The sequence below is a fragment of the Sminthopsis crassicaudata genome, chromosome 1, assembly GCF_048593235.1.
Source record: "Sminthopsis crassicaudata isolate SCR6 chromosome 1, ASM4859323v1, whole genome shotgun sequence".
NCBI lineage: Eukaryota > Metazoa > Chordata > Mammalia > Dasyuromorphia > Dasyuridae > Sminthopsis > Sminthopsis crassicaudata.
In genome coordinates, this window is record NC_133617.1 from 594,028,140 (window position 1) to 594,055,645 (window position 27,506).

General features: G+C 34.4%; 1 long non-coding RNA gene across 1 annotated transcript in view; it reads left to right on the forward strand.

The window, feature by feature from the left end:
• Window positions 1-27,506, forward strand: part of LOC141551119 (uncharacterized) — a 1,110,497-nt gene that overhangs the window by 703,565 nt on the left and 379,426 nt on the right. The window contains exon 9 of the long non-coding RNA XR_012484789.1: window positions 16,009-16,071. This is a non-coding gene — a long non-coding RNA (uncharacterized LOC141551119). The remainder of the gene's footprint in view (window positions 1-16,008; window positions 16,072-27,506) is intronic.

Genomic DNA, 27,506 nt, shown 5'->3' on the forward strand with positions numbered 1-27,506 from the left:
CATTTGTATGTTCTCTTTGAACTCCTTTTTCCTTTCTTTTATATCCCTAGTGTTTAGCACAATTCCTGGATCACAGTAGGTGCTTTTTAAGTGCTTATCAATATGACTCCTGATGAAAAAACTCCCCCAATGCAAACTTACAACTTTTCATTTTAAGGAATCTTTGAACAATTGAGAACTTAAGTGATTGCTCAGCATCATAGTCATTATGGATCATAAGCAGGTCTTGAACCAACTCTTCCTGACTCCATGGCCAGCTATATCTGCATTACATTCTCCATCATCATCATCATTACCCTCATGTATATATGTGTGTGTGTGTGTGTGATATATGACACATATAAATTCATGAACAGATAAATACATACACATAAATAGATAAATACATATTAGCCACATAGAGAAATATGTGTAGATATATGGAGAGAAAGATGATAGACATAGACATAAATAGATATAGTTAGATAGATAGATAGATAGATAGATAGATAGATAGATAGATACAGATATAGATGTAGTTAGTGTGGAAATCCCTCCACAGATACAGATTTATACTTCTATAATTTTTAATTTGACTATGCTTAAGGTATTGAAAATTTGAGACAGTTAGTGACATAATGGATAGACATCAAGCCTAGAGAGAGAAAGATTCATCAGATACTTACTATTTGTGTAGCACAGGAAAAGTCACTTAATAAATTTGCCTCAGTTTCCTCATCTGTAAAATGAGATAGACAAGGAAATGGCGAACCACTTCACTATATTTATGCACTGTATTCATGCAAATGTAAGCACAAAGAGTTGGCCATGACTGAAACAACTGAAAAATACAATGAAGTTTTAAAAAACTAACCTATGTTCACATAGCTGATTTGTTTCTGAGGTGAGATTTGAACCAAAGTCCTCTCGACTCCAAGTCCAATCACCTAACCAATGAACTAAAAATCTTATATTTGTATAATGTGTAAACATAAATATTTTCCCCCTTTATTTTGTAAAATAGATATTATAACCATAAGATTTTTGTATCATGGATTGAGAGCTGTCAAAGACTTTAAAGTTCATCTAATCTAAAATGGAAACTGAAGCTCAGAGAGGTTGGTGATTTGTCCAAGGAAACAGAGCAATCATGAACAACTCCATTCTAACTGATTCTAATGAAGAAACTGAGCCTCAGAGAAATTACAACTTAATCTGTGGTCACCTAGTTAATCCAGATCCAGTAGATGCCTGTTGACCCTACTTATTGTGGCTATTATTTGCCCATTAAGTCAACCATAAGGCTGGTGTTTATAGGTCACCTTCACTGGGATGGCTCAATTTTTGATGATATTTATTATTTCTTGTCAACATCCAGGGGCTATGTTTGAATGCCTTAGTAACGCATTCCCCAAACCTATTGAAACAAGTACTATTACAAACCATATCGATTAAATATCAATTGAGGTAATAACAGTAATATTGGTTAATTGTTTTGTTCAATTAACTTTTAATATTCCCATTTGAAGTTTTATTGGCAAAGATATTAGAGGGATTTGTCATTTCTTTCTCCAGATCATTTTACAGATGAGGAAACTGAGGCAAAAAAGGCTACCTGACTTGACCAGGTCAAATAGCTAGTAAGCATTTTAGGCCAAATTTGAATTTAGAAATAAGAATCTTCCTGATTCGAGGCATAGTCCTTTATTCATTTTGCCATCTCACTTTTCTATAGTGCTCGAAGGCATGCAAACTCTTTTCTCACAATTACATTGTGACATAAATAAAAAAGTAATACTATTCCAACTTTATAAAGCAAGGAAACCAAGGAACTAAGGCACAGTAGAACTAAGCTCTATTCAATCCTCTTTTCTCTCCCCCCCACTCAATATCTTTCCTTTGAATTTTCTTCCAATTTATACTGAATGTTTCTGCAAGTGCCAAGTTCTTTATATGTTGTCTCCTCTTTTAGAATGAGAGAGTTTAAGAGTAAGAATCTTGTTTTTGTCTTTTTTTTTATTTCCTACACTTAACACAGGGCACATGGTAATAAATCTTTAATAAATGCTTATTGACTGAAGAATTTCTATTGTTTACATCTTCAAATTTCAAGTTTTTACTTCCTTGAATTATATAGATGATTCTGGCTATCCTTCCCTTGGGTGAATTATAGTATGAAAGGAAGAGAACCCTTCAAAATAATATTACATCATGAGACACAAGGATAAATGGAGATATTCATTAAGGTTCTGCTTTTTTTCCTTTGTTTTTATCTGGGTTAATGCATCTGGGCTCTTTTATATCATTGAGAACTTTCTTGCTGCTGAATATAGATAGGTAGAATGAAGAAGGAAAGTAATCAAGATAAGATCTTAATAGTTAAATCAAGTTAAAGGAGACAGCATTTGCTGATATGGTTCAGAAAACCAGGGATGTTACTGGAACTGTCAGAGATCTCTAATAGGGAGAAGATAGGGAATGAGACAGGAGGGAAAACACTATGAGTAAGGTGGACTTGGAATATAGAGAACTTTTTTTTGTCCTATCAGTCTACCTCTAAGGGCATTGCTCTGCAGCATGCCCTAGAGGGGCCCCACCTTTAGGGCATTGTTTTGCAGTATGCCCTGGAGTTGGAAATTTAGAGGGTACAAAACTTTAACTTACTGCTTTAGGAATAGTCAGTGAGAAAAGGGTGGGTTCAAACACTATCCAAAGTGAAGGGGAAAGGGTAGCTATGGGCACAATGCATTAATAGGCTATTCTTTCCTTCCTTTTATCTCTCAGCTCCATAAAAATATGCCTAACATCCTTCCCTGTCTCATCCTTTTGCTAAAATTTAATCTTCCTCAGGTTTATTCTAATCATCCATTTCTCCATGAGATGCTACATTTCCTACCATCAAGAGTAATAATTCCAGGGCTACCTTCTCTCTTGTGAGAAGTATCCTCTTTATGAGAGGATACTTTGCCCAAGCTTCTCTGTTACAGTAGAAAGAGCACAGTACTGCTAACTATATGCCTCAAAGAAGTCTGTGATAAAAAGAAAAGTTGCAAAATATTTCTAGCAGCACTTATTTGTAGAAGCAAAGAACTGAAAACAAAATATAAGTTCATTGATTGCATAATGACTAAATGAGTTGTGGTGCCTAAATGTAATTTGTCATAACAAATTATAAATATGATAAATTTATATATATATATATATATACATATATATATATATATATAAGAATAGATCTATAAACTAAAGCACAGTGAAGTAGGTAGAACCAACTAGGAAAGCAATATACACAAAGATGATAATGATATAAATGAAAAAAAAAAGCAACAAAACAAAGCTGAATGAAATGATAATGATCAAGTGTTAGTTCAAAGATTAGAGAAGATACTTCCTCTACTTCTTTGCAGAACTTGGAGACAATAGGTATGGAACACTATGTAGCATATCAAACTTTTTGATGCTTGTTAGTTTGAATGGTTTAGATACAGATGTAAATGTAGATATGTTTCATGTGAGTTAGTTTGATTTAGCTATTCTTTTTTCTTAAAAATTCTATTATGAAGAATTATGAAGAATGGCTTTCTGTGAGGGGAAATGGAAAGGAATACATTGAAAAATATAGGTGATATTTTTTAAAAGATGGCAATTCAAATTTCTTTTTTAAAAAAGCGGGGGGGGGGGGGTGGGGTGGGGACAGGAAAGAACAATGGACCCAAAATCCTATAGTCTATCCAATGTCCTCAGAAATACTTTGTTATTTTTGGATTCTTTTGCCTAAGTCATTCTGCCTCTTCAATATTCCTCCTCCTTCTCATTCTTCCTTCTCCTTTATTTAATTTGTCTTGATTAATTCTATTATTTTAGATCATGAATGCATGCATGAATGAAAAAAAAAGCATTTAATAAGTGCTTAGTATATGCCAGATACTGTTAAGCATTGAGGATATAAATAAATAAATAATGAGAAAGAATAAAACATAAAAGTGCTAAAAAGTATGGAGGAGGAGAGGTGGGTGACATTTGGAATACATGTACAGTGTCACTGTTTGAAAACATCTAGGAAATAGTGAGGATGGCTTGAATGATAAGGTGACAGTTCACCTATCCAAGCCCAGGTCACCGAGACAGTTCAAATTCCAATTAGATGGAGAGGATAAGGATGGATTTGGAAAGGGCTAAAAAGGCCATTTACCATACATTCAATTTGGGAAACATTTACCATACTTTTTGCACCATAATTGGTGCTGCTTCATCTGAGAAACATATGCCCAGGTATTACTCTTGTTAGCTGTAGCTCCACCAAAGACTGAAAATATTTAGAAATCAGCAGTGCAGGGTATTACAACCTCTACAAGAAAAAGAGAAAAACAAACTTTTCCCCTCTTATTTTGTTGCCTATCCCATTACTTCACTGAAAAGTCTTTCAGCCTGTCAAGGGAGATTAACAAGAAACAATTTTGTATCTATGATCCCCAGGTTTTAAATCAATTAAAAATATTGCTCTGTGATTTTTCCTTTTATTCATCACTCAGATATTACCTGAGGTCAGATTCCATGTCTTATCACATCCTTCAGCTGGTTCTCAGTCACATCTTCCCAATTTACTTTACTAACCTCCATTCCTCTCATACTTCCTGCCTACAGTTTTTAAAAATTTTATTATTAAATCAGTTATCTCTTTTAAGATCCTGTGACACAATCTGTCCAACCTCATAAAACTGACTTTCTTCTGAGATTTCCATTTATAAATGTCTTGTTCAAATGGACTTTACTCTCCACCATTATCCCCAGTAACCCTTTAAACTTCTACTACTGATTTCCTTCTTGTCTCAGCAACCTCAGAGAAAATACTTTCATTTCTAAGTGTGAACTTGCTCTAGACTGTGGCATTCTTTCTGCCCTTTCTAATCTCATAGGATCCTGCTATCTCAAAAAAGCCTCTATAAATCCTCATAGGAGGAGAGTCTTAGGTGGATAAAGCCAGAAAGTACAAGTTGCTTTACAGTTCTCTGGACAAATTCCTGATTGCTAGAGGAATAATCAAACTCTGACAGTGAAGTAATGCCTGTCATTTCCTTATCAGGTTTATTTGTTTTTGTTTTTTTTAAGTACATAGTCTGAAGGAAGATTACTTGGGCTGTGTTAGGAAGCTATGAAAGCCTTATCTGGCTGAGAAAGAACAAATGCTTGAGCTCCAGAATCCCATGGTTCTCCTTTATTTCACAGAGGTAAACACAAGGCAGAAAAAATAGTCTGGTAGGATGGTTACACAACCAGTCAGAGTTAAAAAGACCTGAATCCAATCCTCCTCTAACACACTAATCCTATGAAGCAGGAAAAATCACTTAACCTCTTAGTATATACACACACACACACACACACACACACACACACACACACACACACACCCCAGTATGCAGCTTTCTAAGATGATAAATTATAGAATAACTGTTGGGTTGTGATGGTAGAGTTAATGTCTCATATAGGAATTCAGTACAAGTGAAAATCATAGATCTAGATTTTAAAAATTGAAGGCAGAGATAGTTAATCAGAGTAACAGCATAAATGTCTAAGTGATTTTTAACCAACTGAATAGTTCACTAATCTCAGGGCAACCTTTTAATTTCATAAGCAAAGTTCACAGTACAATACTCTTTTGTTTTGTTTTCCAAGGAGAAAATGCAACCATTTTTAGCCATTGGCATTCTGTGTCTGGACATATTTATATAAAGAATATTTCTAAAACATAAAATGATTGTAGAGTAAAGGTAATAGTAGAGTAAAGCTAATGGCAGAGTAGAAGTGAGGCTTTTGGCCAGTGTTGAAAACAATTGGATAAGATGAGAACTTTCTGAATTGATTTTATTTTCCTAAGAAAGAAGAAATATTTTGAGATGCAGGGCTCAGAAGTGACCTCTCATCATGGGACTCCATAGGGTGGGTTGGATTCCTCAGAATTCATTCACCCTGCTTGATTGAGATATCTCAACCCTGAAATCATCATGTCCTCTGTTGCTGGACAGCATATCTGACAAGTGAGCATCTAGATCCCACTTGAACCTTTGTCCCAAGGAACCCTGTTTCAGTTGGAAACCCTTTGTTTTATCCTGAGCTAAAAAGCAGCCTGTCATTAACTTCCATCCATAGCCCATACCCAATTTTCTGAAGACAAGCAAAACAAATTTAATCTCCTTTATAAAGTATAACTTTTCAAATGTTTAAAGGGAGCTAACATACCTTCTTTGCATCTCTAAGCCTTTTTTCCTCTGGAATAAGCATTCTCCAGATGTGGGATTATAAAATTTAAAAGTAGGAAAATTCTAAGAAGTATTGATTTATTTATTGATTAAGAAACTGTAATCAAGAGAGATGTTTCATGTTTACCTAAGACCACATAAAGATGAATGACATAGCTGGCATTTAAACCTAGGTACTCTGAATTTAATCTTTCATGGGATCATAAGTTATAGGATCTAAATCATAAATATAGAGCTAAAGGACAATAAGAGATGACATAAGTCTAACTTCCTCTCTTTTTTAAAAGTTGCTGTTTTTATTTTGTTTAGTATATTCTTTTTTTTGCTGTAGTTCTGTTTTCCTATTTCTCTTCTTATAAATATATGTATGTATATATATATATATATATGTGTGTATATATATACATATATATGTATATATATATATACTCTCTTATTTCAGTCACAGTGAGAAGTCAAAAGTGACAAATAGAAAACTCCAGACAGAGTAGAAAAGTAAAAATTTGACCATGATAACAATAATGAGGAGGAAAAGCAGGAAGGGGAAACTTGATTTTGTTTTTTTTAAATAGGAGCAAAGATTAACTTTGAAAAATCAGGACATGACATTCAAATGTTTTGCTATGGATGTCTTGAAGATGTTTTTACATATGTAGTGATTTTGTTTTGTTTTGTTTGGCAGGAAGTATTGTTTGATTTTTAATTTCCTTTTTCTCTTCTGAGTGCTGATACTTCTTTCCATCCTTTCAATCTTGGTGATTTTTCTTTGATTAGATGTCAGTTCATTTTCATGTTTCTTACACGTAGGCAAAATATTTCTTCAAGGGGTAGTCATCACTATCTTTAAACTGTGCCTCATGAAGAAAACAATAGAATTCATCTAAGAACCATCCAGGGTCCTCATAAAAGCCCTCCTGAGCAAGGCTGACAACAGAAAGGACATTTCAGGAACTGCCTCCAATCACCAAATCAAAGGAGCCCCATTCCTCTTTGTGTCTCTGTGTGACATTGCAGACTTCTGCATCATATGATCTTCCCTTCATGCACACCATGCCCCATAGTGATGGAATCCTTGAAGGCAATGTAGAGGTTTACCTTGATCTCCATGTAAATAGTTCTGGGTCAATTACATTGAAAATAGCACCCAGAGTGCTTTTTGTTTCTCAACAGAAACTGAAGCATAAACTTAAAGAATATTAAACTTCTGGCCATGATTATAGGCAAAAAAAAAATCCGAAGATATCAGAACCAGTAGTCTCACTACCACAGCAGCCCATAGTTGACTTAGTACCCCCATGTGTAAGCAGTTCCAGGTATCTTCGTTTTGATGGCTGCCTGGATAGCACCTGATTTGAGTAAGAAGTTCACACAGAAACACTTGTAACAATTACTGTTTCCACATGAGCTTCACACACACATATATACATACATACATACATACATACATACATCATATATCATATTAACCCTCACAGTAGATAATACAATATGACTTGTAACTTTCTGTTGTATATAGGCATATTCCAGGAAGTACTTCTTGCAGTTTGACACAATCCTCCAATGAATAGGGTATGTTCCAAGGAGACGTGAAGCCCCTACAGGAGATGTAGATGTTTTCAATATTGTTGCATTCTTCTAATATCTCATATATCAGCCACTCCTGCATTTTTCAGTGATCTCTTTAATTCTGGGCTGCTATGCTCTTTCAGGAACTTTTGGCTGGTGGAGCTGGGACACAGGCAATAGTTCCAGGTTCTAATGGGGCCCACATATCAGGGTAAATTTCCTTGTAGGGATTTCTCTCTTCTTTCCATTGCTCCAAGCTGAAAGCCATTCCTCATCTATCAGATCATTTATTTGTTCTACATCTCCATAGCCTTAGCCATGTGTCATAGCAGGCCAGAAATAATTTCCCTGCATGATTCACAAGTTGTTGTTTGTCCTTCATTTTCATTTTGTTTGTTTGTTTTTAATAATTTTTAATTTTTAAAAATGTTTTCCAAATTATATGTAAAAAAAGTTTTAGCAATCATTTTTAAAATTTTGAGTTCTAAATTCTCTCCCACCTGCCTGTCTCTTCCTACTCCTTGGGAAGGCAAGCAACTTGATATGAATTACACATATGAAATCATGTAAAATATATTTCAGTATTAGCTATATTACAGAAGAAAACACAAACAAAATAGAACAATAAAGATGAAGCTAAGATAATTCTGTTTCAATCTACAATCAAAGTTATCAGTTCTCTCTCTGAGAGAAGCACACTCCAACATCCTCACTCAGCCCCAATACCATGGCTATACACAAATGGGGTGCACTGAGTTACCACAATGTGTGATGCAACAATCACAACTTGCATCAGTCTCAAATAATGTTAGGGCCTCTATTTCTTCCTAACCCACACTGTGCTTGTTAAGTACATTTATCCTAGTTGCTCAAATTCTCATTCACTGATAGTACAAATAACCTTATAACTTACCACTTTTTAACAGAAAAAAAAGGAAGAACATAACCTCAGTAAACTGAAATCAGCACTTGACTTTTTTACTTATTTACTGAATTAAAATTCCATTGTCTTTTAGCATTGTCTTCAGTCACATTTTTTAATAGACTAATGGTTTTATAAGTAGAAAGAGCCCTCTCTGCAATGCCAATCAGCATCTGATCTGTAACTTATAATCTTAGAGAGTTACTGAGGCTGATTTCAGAAAAGTCTGGAGAGACTTAGATGAACTGATGCTAAGTGAAGTGAGTAGAACTAAGAGAACATTGTACACAACAATAAGAATATGTGATGATCAACTGTGATGGGCTTGGCTCTTTTTAACAATGAGATAATTCAAGGCAATTCCAATAGACTTGTGATGGAGCGGGCCATCTGCATCCAGAGAACTATGGAGACTGAATGTGGATCCCTTTTTAACCTTTTAGGTGGTGTTGTTTTTGTTGTTGTTTGGTTGGTTTTCTTGTGTTTTTAATTTTTCTTTTCCCTTTTGATCTGATTTTTCTTGTTAAGCATGACAGATATGGAAATATGTTTAGAAGAATCACATGTTTTAACCTGTATTGCATTGCTTACTGTCTAGGAGAGAGGGGAGAAGGAAGGAGAAAAATTTGAAATACAAGGTTTTTCAAAGGTGAATGTTAAAACTATCTTTGTATGTATTTGGAAAAATAAAAAGCTATAATTAAAAAAGAGAGAGTAACTGAGTAACAGATTAAAAGACTTATCCAAGATCATTAAGTCAATATATGTCAGAGTTAGTCTTTGAAACTAGGGCTTTTTAACTCTGAGGCTATTTTTCTATCCACTTACGCCACGCTCTCTCACATAATTATCCTTGCTATGGGTTTTTGTCTCTTGGTTCCGTTTGTTCTCGATGAAGCCATATTGGCAAGTAGTGATCATCCCTTTCAAATGCTGAAAAACCTGTTTCTTTAAAAATTCATTTTAGAACTTAATCAGGAAACAATGGCAAACTTTGCCAGCTTATAGTTTGAAAAGAATCTACCCTCTACCTTCAGTTGAAGCATGAGAGGGACCTTTGTGTGTGTCTTATTTCTAGAAAGAAGGCTCTAGAGCTCTAAAGCTCCGTTAGCAATCACCTAGTTCATTTTACAGATGAAGAAACTGGGAGTAAAAAGGTTCAATGACACAAGTATTAGAATCTTCATCTCTGAATCTAAATTCTTAATTCATGCCACTGCACCTGGTTTCCTCTCTAGTGGCATTTCTTCCATTCTTTACAATTTTTCATAAGTCACTGAGAGCAGCTGAGCAATCACACATTTTAAGGTTTTTTCAGTATCCAGGACTCTGGGGAACAATTCATCTAATCGTGTTATTTTGAATGCAGCAATGTACTTGCTTATTTTGGATTTCAATTTCTAGTTAACCATTTTTGTTCTCTATTAATGAGATGGAGGAAATTACGTGGGTTCAATCCAGGGAACATATGTGAGAAACTCTACCTGCTGCCAACTAAAGTATAGAAGTTATTGGCTCTATTTCTGAAAGTTTTTGATAATATGTAATGAAGGGACCCTGTCTCCAATCTAGAACATATACAGGTATTCTGTGACTATGTTCTGCCTACTTACTAAGTCTTTTTTTCCTCTTCCTTTTTTTCTTTTTAAAAAAATTTATTTTCCCCAGTTACATGTAAAAACATTTTTGTTATACATGTACATTTATTTTTATATATTTACTTATGAATTATATTGGAGGAGAAAATTTGAACAAAAGGGTCAACCAATGAGAGAAAAAAAAAACAGAAGAAAAGGAAAAAAACAAGTGAACATATCATGTGTTGATTTGTAGTCAGTCTCCATAGTTCTTTCTCCGGATGTGGATAGCATTTTCCATCCAATATTAATTAGGATTGCCTTGGATCACTGAATTACTGAGAGGAACCAAATTTATCATAGTTGATCACCACATAATATTGCTGTTGTTATATACAATGTTTTCTTGGTTCTGTTTGTTTGTCTCAGCATCAATTCACGTAAATCTTTCTAGGCTTTTCTAAAAATCAGTTTGTTCATTATTTTTTTATAGCAAATAATATTCCATTACTTTCATATAATATAACTTATTCAGCTTTTCCCCAATTGGTAGGCATCTATTCACTTTCCAATTCTTTGCCACCACAAAAAGAGCTGCTACAAACATTTTTGCACATGGGTGTCCTTTCCCCTCTTCTGACTTATTTGGGATCCAAATTGATTGCTGAGACAGAACTGGGTATTGATCCAAAAAGGGATGAGCAGAACAAATTGTGCTTTCAGTCCCCAGAAGTCTAAATGAGGAAGATGAAATGTTGTAGACCTCCAGATGGGGAATCTCCCTCTGATCTGGTTGTCAAATATCTTGTATTACATGGTACTTATATTGATTCTATTCCCATTGCATCTATTCTTTCTGGTTTTCAAATGTTTTGTTTTAAATAGATAGAATAGCATTATAAGTTTAGAAAGTAGGAGGCACCAGCAGACAGCATTAATAGGAGTCTATGGCAAAGATTGTCATAACTGCTACAACTTAGGTGAGCCACCAGTACACTCACTCCCCATGAGCAATCTAAAGTATCCAGCCCAGCTATGAATTGATCTGGCAGCTGAAACTCTGTGTCCTATAAGCAAGAGTGATACCATCAGTTATGCTATATTCTGAAGAAAAATTGGTAGGATGAATGTTTTGTAGTAAACATATTAAGTATTACCCTCCCAGGAAGGAAGTTATGACCAGAGGAGAACTAGAGATCATTATTGATCACAAAATAGAAGATTTTGATCACACCAAACTAAAAAGTTTCTGTACAAACAATACTAATGCAAACAAGATTAGAAGGGAAGTAACAAATTGGGAAAATATTTTTACCATTAAAGGTTCTGATAAAGGTCTCATTTCCAAAATATATAGAGAACTGACCCTAATTTATAAGAAATCAAACCATTCTCCAATTGCTAAATGGTCAAAGGATATGAACAGACAATTCTCAGATGATGAAATTGAAATTATATCCACTCATATGAAAGAGTGTTCCAAATCACTACTGATCAGAGAAATGCAAATTAAGACAACTCTGAGATATCACGACACACCTGTCAGATTGGCTAAGATGACAGGAACAAATAATGATGAATGTTGGAGGGGATGTAGGAAAACTGGGACACTAATACATTGTTGGTGGAGTTGTAAAAGAATCTAACCATTCTGAAGTGCAATTTGGAACTATGCCCAAAAAGTTATCAAACTGTGCATACCCTTTGATCCAGCATTGCTGCTATTGGGCTTATATCCCAAAGAAATATTGAGGAGGGGAAAGGGACCTGTATGTGCCAAAATATTTGTGGCAGCTCTCTTTGTTGTAGCTAGAAACTGGAAGATGAATGGATGTCCATCAATTGGAGAATGGTTGGGTAAATTATGGTATATGAAGGTTATGGAATATTATTGCTCTGTAAGAAATGACCAGCAGGACGAATACAGAGAGGTTTGGAAAGACTTAAATCAACTGATGCTGAGTGAAATGCATAGAATCAGAAGATCGCTGTACACTTCAATGCTGTATGAAGATGTATTCTGATGGAAGTGGATATCTTCAACATAAAGAAGATCCAACTCACTTCCAATTGATCAATGATAGACAGAAACAACTACACCCAGAGAAGGAACACTGGGTAAATTGTTAGCACTACTGTCTATCTATCCAGGTTACTTATACCTTCGGAATCTAATACTTAATGTGCAACAAGAAAATTGGATTTACACACATATATTGTATCTAGGTTATACTGTAACACATGTAAAATGTATGGGATTGCCTGCCATCTAGGGGAAGGAGTAGAGGGAGGGAGGGGATAATTTGGAAAAATGAATACAAGGAATAATGTTATAAAAAAATTACTCATGCATATATGCTGTCAAAAAAATTTTATAATTATAAAATTAAAAAAAAAGTATTACCCTCTCCACCATATAATACAGATAATTGGGTAAATTCACATTTCAGAGGGATGCTTTTGTATTTTGGTTCTTGATATATAAATTTGGTTCTTTTAAACAAAATTCCCATTTAAAAAAATACTTGATGCTAAAAGTAATTCAGAACAATTTAGTACCCAATACCTTGCTCTAAAATAAATAAGAATTATTCAGATTCTTTTAAATTATTTCTATTGGTAATGAACTCATTATTACATAATATAGTACATTTCACTCTTATTAAACTACTTTAATATGCATTTCTGCTTATCAAACCTATTGGAAATGCATAACATCCTATGCCTCATCATCATTTTTTATGTATTGAATAAACAAGAACAAAAACAATTGCCTATCTTCATGCTATCAAAGATATTTCCACAGCATGTTGTCTATGAGAGCAACCTTTATCATTAGCGAATTCCATCTGTGTGTTCAAAGGTTGATTAACCACACTTATCATATACTAATAGAATTTTCTCTTGGAGTGACCTTGTCGCTTATAATTAAGTCTGGAAATTTTAGGCTAGCCAAACTTAACCTTCATAAAATTACAAAGTTCTTTATGTAACCACAATGAGAACTCTTACCTTTTCAGATTTATCTTTAGTTAGTTTTCCATTTGTGTAATGATTTGATTATAAGCAGTCTTTGATAACAGTAAACATTGTACAGCATGAATCATTAATCAGTACTTAAAACAAAATCTAAGTTATAAGTACGTTTACTGTAAGACACACATTGCAAAATGCTTACCAAAATATGTTAGAATTCTAATTCCACACATTTATTTAAAGAAATTTTAATGAATACTATTTTAAATGTTACTTATGTAAATGAAAACACCAATAACAATTGCTTATTTTCCTCTTTAAGCAATACAAGAACAGTAAATGATTTGCTAATATGAGAGGACATAGTATTTTCTTATAATTTCAAAAATATTTATCTATTTATTAAATTCAATCCAACAAGCATTTACTAAATCTTGATAGGCATTATGCTAAATTCTGGGGATACAAGTAAGAAAAAGAAAGTCAGTCCCTTCCCTCAAGGAGCTGACAATCTAATAGAAGGGACAAAACATAAAAGGCAGGAAAACTGTGTGATGGGGGAATGGTGCTGAACCAACAGATTTCATAGAATCAAAACAAAAGAGTAGCAAATGCATATTAAAGTGGTCTGGTTTCTACCTCTATAAAGGAAGTTATTGGAAGGGATTTGATACCAATCAACATTTGAATTAGCAGAATGGTGTGAGATTAAAAATGATGACTTTACCCTAAGAGAGGTATCTTGTTCACTATGGCATGGACACCAAATGGAGCAGCAAATGCAGAGTGGAATGGAGTGGAGTATAACTTGGAGCATATAAAACATAGTACTAAGTTCTTGGGAAGTTACAATAGATAAGACTTGACCTATGCTTCTGTACAGTCTTGTATTTACAAGTCAAATGTTCTATTCAGCTTTAGTCTTTTTATCAAGAATGCTTGAAAGTCATTTATTTTATTGAATATCCATTTTTTTTTCCTGAAGGATTAAATTCAGTTTGCTGGGTAGGTGACTTTTGAATGTGATTCAAACTCCTTTGCCAGCTAGAATATCATATTCTAATCCCTCTGATCCTTAATATAGAGGTTGCTAAATATTTGAATTGTTTCTTTGTGACTGCTTGCAATATTACAATATTTTCTCCTTGACCTCAGAGCCCTGGAATTTACCTATAATATTCCTAGGTGTTTTTATTTGGGGATTTCTTCCAATAGATGAATTTTTTCTATTTATATTTTACCCTCTGGTTTTAGAATATCAGGATAGTTTCCCATGACAACTTCTTTACAAGATGCTGTCTAAGCTCTTTTCTGATCATGCTTTCAGGTAGTCCAATAATTTTAAAATTCTCTCTCCTGTATATATTTTCCATTCAATCTCTCAGGTCTAGATATTTTCACTGGCTATTTCCCATGACTCTAATGATCTCCCTCCTTATCTTAGCTTCCTTCAAGTCCCAGTTAAAATTTCACTTTCTACAGGAAATCTTTCCCAATTCCTCTTAATTCTAGTGCCTTCTTTTTGTTGATTAGTTTCAACTTATTCTGTATTATCTTGTTTGTTTGTGATATTTGTGTATTGTTTCCCTGTTAGGTTGTGAGTTCTAAGGCAGGAACATAGTGCCTAGCACATAGTAGGCACTTAATAAATGCTTATTGATTAGTTGGTTGATGTGCTCTTCCCCCAAATAATTGATTACCAATTTACATCAATTAGTCAGCTAGACTTCAATAGCTTTTTGAGCAGGATTGTTTATTTTGCTAAGTAAAATATCCTGAAACCATATATGCTATATTTTACAATAGTAGGATTAGTTATTACAAAACATGTCTTCCAATATTTCTCATATACACACAGAAGAGAATCCAGGAAAAATATACTCAGACTTAAAGCACACATGGAAAAATAGCATAACTCTTACTATGTAGACATTCTCTTACAATAGTTTCAAGCTGTTCCCTGTAGGAATGCTATACCTTTCTGCAGTGCTCCTTGAAGAGTATTGAAGCTGCCTTTCTTCAGCATGAATAGTTTATCCTTGTCTCTCAATGCAGACACTGCCACCAATCATTGATGTTCCTCAGTCATAGCTAGGATACAAAGGACAAGATAAAATCTAATTCTTTAGAGATAACCAAGTCCACCATTACTCACAGAGAGAGGGAAGGAAACTTACCACCTCCAAGCAATTTCTTTTCAGTAGAATAGTTGAGAGGATTACTCTCTCCTCTAAATTACTAAATTCTTGAATGCATAGTTCTAAACTGGCTTGCTATTTTATATATGACCCACCGAAAATAATAGAGAAGAGATTCATTTAATACCTTTGATTTATTGATTGAGTCAATAGAACTATTTTCACCTATAAAGGCATCAGGTCTAGAGTATCTTGTTAGTGGTTTTAATTAGGGTAGGGTGATAGATTGTTTAGCTCAATCAACCTTCACACTTACATATGTTTCTACTTGTTATTTTGAGTTATAAGAGAGTGTTTAATGTTTAGACAGATGGCTGTCTAGAAATGACTGAAATAAAGGCAAAAGGTATCAATAAATGTTTGGATTTTTTAAAAAGAAGTCATCTTTAAAATCATCTCACTTATGAAAAATGTTTTAAAATAATCGATGACATTGAGTGATATGGTTTTGTACAAAAGTTAAGACTTTATTCATAGATTTACAGTTCCAAGGGATCTTAGAGACCATCTAATCCCAACTCCTCATTTTACAGGTATTAATACTAAGGCACCCAGAAGTGACTTGTCCAAAGTCAAAGAAGTGCAAAAGATGCCAGGTAAACTTACAGCTTTTGATTCTTAATCCATTAATTTTTCCATTGTACTATTCATGAAACCTAGTAGTAGAGGTTATAATAAATCAAACATGGAATGATTATATATCAAAATATAACATAGTAAGGTTATATGGGGAATGTACCAAATACTCCAGAATGACTTGAAAAGAAGCAATCTTTAAAGAGTGTGGGAAAGGGAAGACTTCATGGAAAAGGTGATATTTTAATCAGACATTTATTTTATTTGGTAGCTATTTAGGGGGAAGAGTGGAACAAAAAGAAATTCAGCTTTAGAAAATGATGTGAACAGAGGCATAGAGGTATGAAGTCACTGTATATGTACAAAGAATGGCACACCTAGTCAGCAGGAATTTATTAAGCATTTATTATGTGCCAGGCTGAGCAGCTAGGTGGCACAATGGATAGACACTGAGCTTGGGATCAGGAAGATTCATGTTCATGAGTTCAAATCCAACCTCAAAAACTTACTATAACTGTGTGACAATGGGCAAGCCCTTTAATCCTGTTTGCCTCAGTTCCTCATATATAAAAAAAAATCAGGAAAAGGAAATGCCAAACCACTCCAATATCTTGGCCAAAAATTCCAAGGGAGTTGGACCTGACTGAAAAATTACTTAAGTGAAGTGCCAGGCATTGACATAAACATTCTGTTTATAAAGAAAGGCAAAAGCATAGTTCCTATCCTATGGGATTTCTCTGTAGAAAAGAACATGAAAAAACAATTGTACAAATAAGAAACTATAAAAGGAAGCTAGTCTCAGAGGTGAGGAACCTAGGGTGAGAAGGAAGAAGCACAAAGACCTTCCTGTAGAGAGTGGAGTTTGATTTGGCTGAAACATAGTAAAATGCAGAAGAGAATATATTGAAAACTTAGGGAAACACAAGGTTATTTCAGATCTTGAATGCCAGGCTAGAGTTTGTAATTTATTTGGTAAATAGATATTGATGTGCTTGAAGCAGAGGGTAGGGATGATAATATCCATGCATAAAGGGAGATTAGTCTGACAACAGTGTAAAGGATGAATTTTAGGTGGAAGAGATTGGAAACTTTCTTTAAAAATATATTTTGTAGAGTGACTCAACATATAAGTCCTCCCTTTTCCCCCTAGTGACTTTTGTTTTTAAAATGGGGATGGCAGAGTAGGAAAATTAGTAGTAATAAAATGTGAGGGATTCTTTGACCCTATGAGTTACAGTACTCTTTTTCATATAAGCTGTATAGAAACTAGAATGACATAGGGGGAAAAAACATCAGGCAGGAATCAAGCAATCTATGTGATATTGCTCTAATTGTTTTTAAACATAAAGAGAAACAAACATCTGTCATAATTGTGAAATAACAAACAATTGAAAACAATTTTTTTTTAATAAAAAAGTTTCTACATCAAAAACATCTCACTCTGTCTTCCTGATCTCTCTTTGTCCTTAAAAATCCTTCTAGGATACCAATAAGCAGTAACAAAACAGCAACAAAACCAGTTGGAGAAGTGACCTCTAACAAGTAAACTCAGTATGATAGAAAATACACTAAAATTAGAACCAAACCATCTATGCAAGCCACTTCAGTCTCTCTGATCTTCTATTATTTCATCAGTAAAATGGGGATAATAATACTTCATAGGTCTGTTTTGAGTAGCATATGCTACCTCTGATATTTACCGCGTAGGTGATCTTGGGCAAACTGCCTAACTTTCCTCAGTTCCCTGAACTATAAACTCAGTTTGCTCATCTATAAAATGAAAAAGTTCAGCTAGAAAGTCTCTGAAGTCTCTTCTAGTCCTAAATCTACAATCCTAAATATGAAACCCTTTGTGACCATAAAGCAAATGAATATAACCAGCACTAACAAATAAAGATTTAGAATTGGCAGGGAATTTAGACTATGAAGTCCAGCCCTGTTACTTTGTAAATGAGGAAACTGAACCCCAGAAGTTAAGGGCACAAACATAAATAAGATGTAAATACCAGAGTTAATATTTATATGAGCTCCTTTTAATTACAAATCCATGGATCATTTCATAGCACCATTTCCCCCTTCTTCTACTTCTATAATAACAACATAGAGCTCTTTTCTTCTTTAATGTTTATCCTGGGACAGGAGTATAGTCCAGAGGTCCATAATTTGTTGTTGCTTAGTTATTTCAGTCATGGAGTCTTCATGACCCCATTTGGGGTTTTCTTGGCAAAAAATACCAGAGAGGTTTGCCATTTTATTCTTCAGCTCAAGACAAGACACTGAGGCAAATATCATTAACTGACTTGTCCAGAGTCACACTGTGCTAGTAAGTGCCTATGGCCAGAAAATGAGTCTTCCTGACTCTAGGTCAGTGCTCTATCCATTGAGACACCTTGCTGCCTCAAGGTCCACAATGGTATATGCCTGATATGAGTTGATGATAAAATTTACTTTTCTTCCAGAGATACATCATCTGGTTCTAGATGGTCCATCAGACAGGGCTGGTATAGCAGTCTTTTTTATCACCACAGCAACAAGGAAAAGGAACTGCACTAGCATAGTATATGAATATTTGTTCTTAAAATAGGAATGTGTGCTCTCATCCTTAGAATCTTCAAGGAAATGAAGAGAGGATAAAGACTAGTAAATGTCAAGACGGTCTGATGAACCTAAATGGGATTACATTATACTGAGAAAGATATGTTATCCATTTTTAAGCAATTCTTAGGCCATGAAAAATTTAGATGGGTGGTTTAAAGTGAACTTTTCCCTGGACCTTATATAAATGCCATAGAGAATCCTGTACAAAATTGGACACACAGTTGCCCCTTATAGTCTGGTCATTTTACCCCCAATGGAAATGCTAGGAATTTAAATTGCTAGGAATGGAAAAATAATGCTGCATAGAGGATAGAAAACTGGCTTTGGAGCCAGGAAGATGTCAACTGAAATTTTACCTCTAATACATACTAATTTTGTGACTTTTGGTAGGCCACTTATCCTTGTTCTCAAAAAAGACTACGAAATTAGGGAGGCGATGCCATGACAGGCAAATGAATTGGATTGAAGTGAGGGAGGGTTGTGCAAGGTCACTTGCCTCACTTCCACTTTATCCCATTCCCCAGAGTTAACTGGTTCCAGTGACAAGATACAGATCAAGATGACTAGAGACCTTGGATGCAATGGGGAGACTTTGGCCTTTTTGAGTTAAAGTCTTCAATGGGTCTCAATTTGACTGAGGTCACACTCATTCAGTGATTAAGACTAAATAGTGATTGAGGCAAAGAATGGTCTCTTTAGCCTAGTCAAAAAAAAAAAAAAAATCAACTAAATAAATAAATCATCACTCTTTTAATGCCATAGGCTAAGATTACAAATTGTAGAGAGAGTACAGATATATATTTGGTACAGGGAATTTCCTTACCTAGGAGGTCACAGACCTAATGAAATCATAGGTTCAGTCCTTAACCAGTGAATGAGAAAAATCTACATTGAAATGCTGGACTGTCTTGTAGACAGGGCAAGGAGATGACCCAGGCTTCTGGAATGTTTTGCCAGTGGAATATCATCTTTGGTAACACTTCAAGCTTGTGACTAGTTGTAGGCTGTCTTTCTGATGATTGAAAACTAACTAATCTAAGGAGAGACTCTGTACTAGAAGGCTGACCATAATGGAGAAATATCTTTGTGAAGGAGTTGTGAGCTGCATTGATGGAGAATTACTAGTGATATCCCAGACCTTTCAAAGGATTGATATAAGCCTATTTGGATCCCATTACAATGCTTCTGTATTGAATATCAGAAACATTGTGATGATTAATTATGTTTCAGAAATATATTTACCCTTTAAGGCAATTCCAATAGATTTGTGATGGAAAAAGCCATCTATATCAAGAGAGAGGACTATTGAGACTGAATGTGGATTACAACAACATAGAATTTTCACCCTTTTTGTTGTTTGCTTGTTTTTTTTTTTCTGATTTTTCCTGTTTGATCTAATTTTTCTTGTGCAGCATGATTTATGTGGATATATGTTTAGAAGAATTGTACATGTTTAACCTATATTGAATTACTTTCTGTTGGGGAAGAAGGGAGAAAATTTTGGAACAGAAGATTTCACAAGGGTGGCTGTTGAAAACTATCTTTTCATAGTTTGAAAAATAAAAAGTTATTTTTTTAAAAGAAAGAAATATATTCATCTTGTGGCAACATCCATTCCCAGTATTCTAAGGAGAAATAGTCATTCATTGAGACAGTGGGATATAAATAGTGAAAATGTGAAGAAAACTTAGAAAGTTAAGAAACTTGAGTGATTGATGTTATGTCTGCTCTGTACAACATTCAGAGCACTCGGCCTGAACATCATTCTTAATGAGCTGAGAACTTTTAAATGACCCTGATGTGGGACTGATGCAGTCAGGAGGAGAATTCCTATGGTTCATGGATTTAATAAATAGATTAGATTGGCCATAGCTGTCCAGCCTATTTGGGCAGAAAGTACAATCAGATCACATGCCAAGATTCAAGTGTTGCTCTTCAGCTCTGAACATTTTTGGAGGAGGGCAAAACAGACATCAACTATGTTGAAATGGTCTAGTCTCTAATCACACTTGATAGTCAGCACAGAGTTATATGAAGCTATCAGCTTGCCAGCTCAATCATCATTGTAAATTGTTTTACCAAAAGCTTACAGCAAGTTACCTTCTAATTGTTTGGAATAGAGATATGAAAAGAATAGAATAACATCAACTTTTCTGTATTTTGTCCTAGAGGGAAGAATAGAACTCAGGCTCACAGATTAAAGAGGTGTGTAGCATATAAAATGATTTTGAAAGACAAATTTTTTGAGTAAACTATAATCTGTTTTATCAATCATGACCAGCAAGTGATTGACAAAAAGGGCTCCTTATCTTCACCATGGTCAAAGAGAAAGCATGCCCTTGGACAAGAGGTGTTTCAGCAGACAGCAATTGGTTAACACTAAACAAGAGGTGGATTTTAAAAAGAAAAGTGCATTCACTCCAATGATGGGTGGAGAGTGACATCATTTCTCTCTTGGACAAAGAGATTATTCCTATATCCATACCTCCCCCAACCCCAAGAGCAATCTAGACAAAGAATCTATATCCTCCACCTAAGCCTGAGCTAGTTCTCCTTAGAATGAGAAGAATGTTAATCCTATCTCCCATCAACCTTGTCTCTGAAAAATTGGACAAGAAAATAAGGCAGGGAGAAAGATAAACTGGAATCTCCCCAATTTTAATAATCAGTTTTTAATAAAAGAGAAACAATCATTTTCCCATCTGTTTATCAATAGGGTAGGCCTTCATATTGTATTTACACACACACACACACACACACACACACACACACACACACACACACACACATATATATATATATACATTTTGTTTTCCCCAACAGAACATAACTTTTGATAACTTTTTGAGGGCAGAGACTGATTTATTTTGGTCTTTGTATCTGCAGTGCCAAGAGTATATTAGAAGTTAAAAAACAGCCAATCAATTTAATTGTTGATTGATATTTAGGGCTGGCAAACTTCGGCTTGAACTAGGTATACTAAGGCTACACACTTCATAGAGAAACTAAGGAACAATATCTAGCTCCTAGCACATAACTTAATATGAAGAGAAACTGTCAGTAGAACTTCAGGACTGTTTTTGTGTTTTCTTAAAATATTTCTTTTGTTTCCTTCTTTTGGGAGCATAAAAACAGTTCTCTCTGTGTGTCTCTCTGCCTCTGTCTCTCTTTCCCTCTCCCTCTCCCTCTTTCTTCCTTTCCTCTATCTCCCAGGAATCTTCCTAGTAACAAAAAAATAAAAAGGAGAGTTGAGCACAACTAATCAATAAAGATATTTTCCCATTGTTAATCCATGACTGTAAGTCTTGGAATGCAAATCTCTGAAGAACTAAAATTTAGGCTATGGAGAAGAGCTCTAATGACATACCAACAGACTACAATACATTATAAAGAAGTAATTATATAGGTCAAGCAGGGTAAAAGATGCAATCAGAGAAATGAATGACAGGTTTGAGTTAGAGGTGTCTTAGTCATGGAGTAAGAGTTTGGAATATCCAGTGGACAAGTCACATGCTTCACGGGTACCCATGCAATGTCAAGAGAACATGTCCCAAAGCCAATTGATATGGAACTCTTCATTGGCAAAGATGAATACCCTACTCTGTGTGGAGAAAAGGTAGAATTGGCAAGAACAAGACAGCCTCAACTTGATTAAATCCTTTTCAGGTTTCCAGATTAGAGAGGGAAAAGCCAATTCCACTTCAAGTTGTTAAAGGAAAAGGCTTTAGGAAAACATAAAGGGAGCTATTTCCATCAAGTCCTTGCCTCCAACTTGCTACATTAGAAACTGCAGGGAGCTTCTCCTGAAATGAGATCTAGAACTCTCTTCATTGAGCTTAGCTATCTTACTCCCAATGGAAGAGTTCCTTCGAGCTGATTGTCCTCTTATGTATATCTTCACTGACTTGTGTTTTGTAATGATCTGAAAAAAAAATGAGTTTATTTGCTTTTTCCCAGATGTGGTCATTGTAGACTGGTGTTTGATAGGAAAAGTGTCAAGCCTTGGATATAGAGCTTGATATAATTCTTTCCTCAATAACAATGACAAAAGTGATGTTAGATTGAAAAGTCATATTCCCATGACTAATAATTTTAAAGAGAGAAGATAGATATAATTCTAGCCTGATACTTTCCTTTCTTTAAGGAGAGCAGAGTGCCCTCTGCTCCCAACTTCTTACTTCCCTTCCTGACAGGAATTATTGATGTTTGTCCTTTTTTCCTGAAAAGGACCATGATATCAGAAAAGCGATACCATGACTTGCATTTGAATTGGATTTAACTGAGGGTGAATTCTATAAAATCAACATCCTCACTTTCTTATCTGGAGTCATCTGAGTCCAGGGGCAAAATAAAGATCAGAACTACTAGAGATTGTCCTAGATGCAGTGGGAGACCTTGGAATTAAAGTCTCTTTTAAAGAAGGGTCATTAGACCACAGGCTAGAGATGTCTGTTTTGCCTTCCATTGTAACACACAATGATAGTCCTTATCACTCTATACTTGGAATCTCTCCTATGCAAAGTCTCTTCCCTACACATAAAAAGCCATTAGCAAGAACTACACAGATCAGGCAGAAATAGGTCATTTCAATCTATATCACTTGATAGGGAATCTGCAAGGATGAGTTCACAGGTCCACTGGAAAATTAGAGATCATTTTTGGTACTCTTTTAAATTTTTAGTTTTAATTTATGGAATGAAATAAGTATTTATAGAACATAGAATAACTGTTAAAAGATGATTGCACATGAATCTATAAGTCTATTGTGTGCTATTTGATATTTCTTTTAGATATTTAATAAAGTTGTCATGTAAATTTCTTTTTTGTTTTTTGTTTTTTCCTTTCCTGTTTTCATCCTATAAGGAGAACTACCATTAGGCACAAATATATATGTATGTATGTATATATACACACACATTTATATTTGTAAAATCATTCTATATATACTTCTAAACACCAGCTGTTTCTCTGGATACAGATAGTGTGTTTCTTCATATGTCCTTTGTAGTTAATTTGGGAATTTATAACAGTCAAAATGACTGTTGACACTTAAGTGATGAATCAAAGTTGTTCTTAAAACAATATTACTGCTACTACATTCTCTTGATTCTGCTCATTTTGCTTTTAATTTTTTCATGTAAGTCTATGTTTTTCTAAAATCATCAGATTCATCATTTCTTGTAGCACAGTAGTATTCAATCACAATTATAACTCATAACTTGTTCAGCCATTCCCTAATTGATGAACATCCCTGAAATTTCCAGTTCTTTGCCACTACAAAGAAAGATGGCATAAATACCTTAGAACATATAGATTATTTTCCTTTTTCCCTGATCATCTTTGGTAAAAGGCTTATAGGTTGGTATTGCCAAATCAAAGAATATAAGCAGTTTAATAATTCTTCAAGCATAATCCCAGACAGCTGTCCAAAATGGTGGGATCAGTTTATAATTTCATCAATAAGGAATTAGTGTTTCAACTTTTCCATATCCTCACAACATTTTTTACTTTCCCCTTCAATCATTTTAGCCATTTCAATAAGTAAAATAATATCTTGACTTAGTTTCAATTTGCATTTCTCTAATCCTAATCTAATCTTTCTCTAATCTAAATCTTATTTATGGAATTTTTCATAGTACTTCATGATATTCTTATTAAGAATTATATCTTTGTTATATCAGAGTAATTTTGAGCAAGCATATATATTTGTATCAAACAGGGATTTCCCACCTCCCATAGGCTATATGCTTAATAATCCTCAATTTATAGTGTATTTTTGAGCTAAGAATTTCTTCCCATTGTCCATTTGCTGAATAATTCTCATTATATCTTTCTTTCTCCAGCAAAACTATCATTCATTCAGTGAGGGTCTTAGACCCCTTTGGATGTCTGGTAAAGCCTATGAAATTTTTCTCAGAATGCTTTTCTAAATGCATATGATAAAATGTGGATAATAAAGGAAATCATTTTTGTTAAAATATAATTATAAAAAAAAATAACTTCACAGACCCAGGTTAAAAGGTGTCTGAGGCAGTTAGGTGATAAAGTGTATAGGATGCTGGACCTGTAGTCAGGAAAAACTGATTTTCATTTGAACCTCAGAATCTAAGTTACTGTGTCCTTCTGGGCAAGTTAACCTCTGTCTCTGTTTCTTCAATTGTAAATTGGGAATGATATTATCCCCTACCTCCCAGGGTTGTGAAGATTTAATAATATTTGTTAGGCACTTAGTACAGTGTCTGGTATATAGTAGGTGCTCAAAAAATGTTTCCATCCTTCTGTCCTTCCTTCCTTAAGAACCTTTGATTAATTAGGGGGGGGGGGGGAATTCACTTTTCCATTTACTATATTAAACAATTTCTACAACATGTTTTTAAAACAGGAAGAAATTCTCTATTGCTCTTAAAATCTTCAGGTAAATAAAGAAGGGATAGAAACTAGTAAATGTCCCAAAAGTGCAATAAACCAAAAATGGGATTACTTTATACTGGAAAAGATTTAGCTTAGTCATTTGTAAGTGGTTCTTAAGTCATGAGAAATTTAGATGGGTAGTTGAAGGAAAAATATATTTTTCCCTGGAGACTTTTACAAATAACACAGTCTATTAATGCTCAATGGATTTGGGATGTGGAAGCAGCACAGGAAGTTGTATATAATTTTTATTCAATCAATTAACAATTATTTATTAATAATTGAGAAGAGAAGTGAGATGAAAAGAGAAGAGAGAAGAGGAAAGAAGAAAAAAGAAGAGGAAAGAAGAGGAAAGGAGAGGAGAGGAGAAGATAGGAAGGAGTTGAAAATAAAGTAATTTGGAAAGGATTTCTTCCAAGAGGATTGGGGAAGAGCCAGTAAAGGCTTCATAAGAAGATGATGTCTGAGTTATGTCTTAAAGAAAGAAAAAAAAACTTTCTGAGGTATGGTAAAGAGAGATTATATTCCTGGAACAAATCCAGAACATGGAGTGTTATATGTGAAAAATAGAGACTGCCAATTTTCCTGAATTGTAAAGCATAGGTAGGATAGTAATGTCCAAGGAGGTTTAGACAGGTAGGGCTGGGTGGGGTAAGGTGTTAAAAGCTAAATAGAGAAATATATTTTTTCATATGTTAAAGGCACAGGAAGCCCATGGAGTTGACTGAATAGGATAATCACATGGCTGGATTTGCACTTAAGGAAAATCATTTTGGCACATGCGTGAATGATGGGATGTCATGCTGAGATCCTTGAGGAAGAGAGACCAATTAGGAAGCTGTTACAACTATCTTGGTGAGCAGTTATGAGAGTATAAAAGAAAATGGTCACTTTGGGAATGAAAGAAGTTGTGAAAGTAAAATCAGCAAGATTTGGAAAGTGATTGGATATAGAACCTAGAAAACTGGAAGGATTGTTATTCATTTAGGAGAAATAGGAAAGTCTGGGAAAGGGAGAGGTTGGCAGTTTTGTACGTAATGAGTCTAAGATATTTTCAGGATATCCAGTTTGCTGAATTGGGATTAAAACTTGGAGGAGAGAATAGGGATACTTTTGTATAGATCTGGGAGGCATCTACATAAATATGAAGTTAAGCCCATCAGAGAGCCCAAGACTCTTTCTTAGTTGTATCAGTTGGTAGAAGATTCAGGCAGGCAGTGCCTCCCTAAGAGTCCCTGAGTTCTGTCCTTTATGATAGTGCAGGAAAAGCCATTCCACAAAAGTCATTTAAAACTAGTAGAACTGGAATTTTATTCTTCATAACTTTCCACCAAAGTGATTCCATCCATTACTCAGTTTGTCAACAAACATTTATTAAGCGTCTACTATGTGCCAATCACTGTATTAAATGCTGAGAACACCCCCCCACAAAGGAAAAAAAAAAAAAAAACAAAGCTGGATCTTGATGAGTCTACAGTCTAATGTTATATATCTATTTGTCAGTTCAACTCCATTGATTTGTCCATTGTCCATGAAAAATAGAGACAATAATCTCCAACATCTTTACTGCCAGAAGCAATACCAGAGAAGTGGCTGTAAAGATGGAGAATTTACTTTACCTGGTAAAAAACATGGCAGTCATAAATAAGACTAGTAATTAAAAGTGCCAAATTTTAAGCACTGTCATTTCTAGAGAAAGCCCTCAAAAATACTGAATATATAATTAATGCTAATGCTGAATTTGAAGCTTTTACTTCCTGTAATTAGGTTCTAAAGATATGACTTGTCACAATACTTCCTTTTTCAGATATGTCATGCAATAATAAGCTATATTCAAAGGTGTTTCTGCTTACTAGCTCTATAATTGTAAACATCTCACTTGACCATTCTGAGAATCAATGAAATCATCCTCATCCTCAAAATACCATAACACTTGAACTACTCAAATCAAAATGCTAGGGTGAGGAAAATTCTTAGTAAATCTCAAAATGCTATATGAATTATTAGCAGAATCATTATTACTATTTCTAACAATTTCTACATTTCTCTTCAAAGATATATTATTTTATATAATCTTTATATTGTCACTGAAATTTTGTAATAAAATGTTAACAATAACAGTAAAGCTAAGATTACTTAAAATGGCGACTTTCCTGCTTCTTATCATGACCCAGTCCAAAATTCTAATATGTTTTAAAAGCATAGTAATTCATATTGTCTGTACCACAACTCTTGACTTTGACTTTGACTTCTATGTAGATGACTTGGCAGGAAATTCCCTATCTCAACATTGGAGGTACCCCTTATACTTCATACCCAGACTATTATAGTACCCTCCTGACATTCTTCTACCTCCAATTTATTTTCTTTCTAGATCATTTCTGTATCAACACAAATTAATCTTAATAAAATATTGCTTTATTATGTCATTCCTCAGATTAAAACC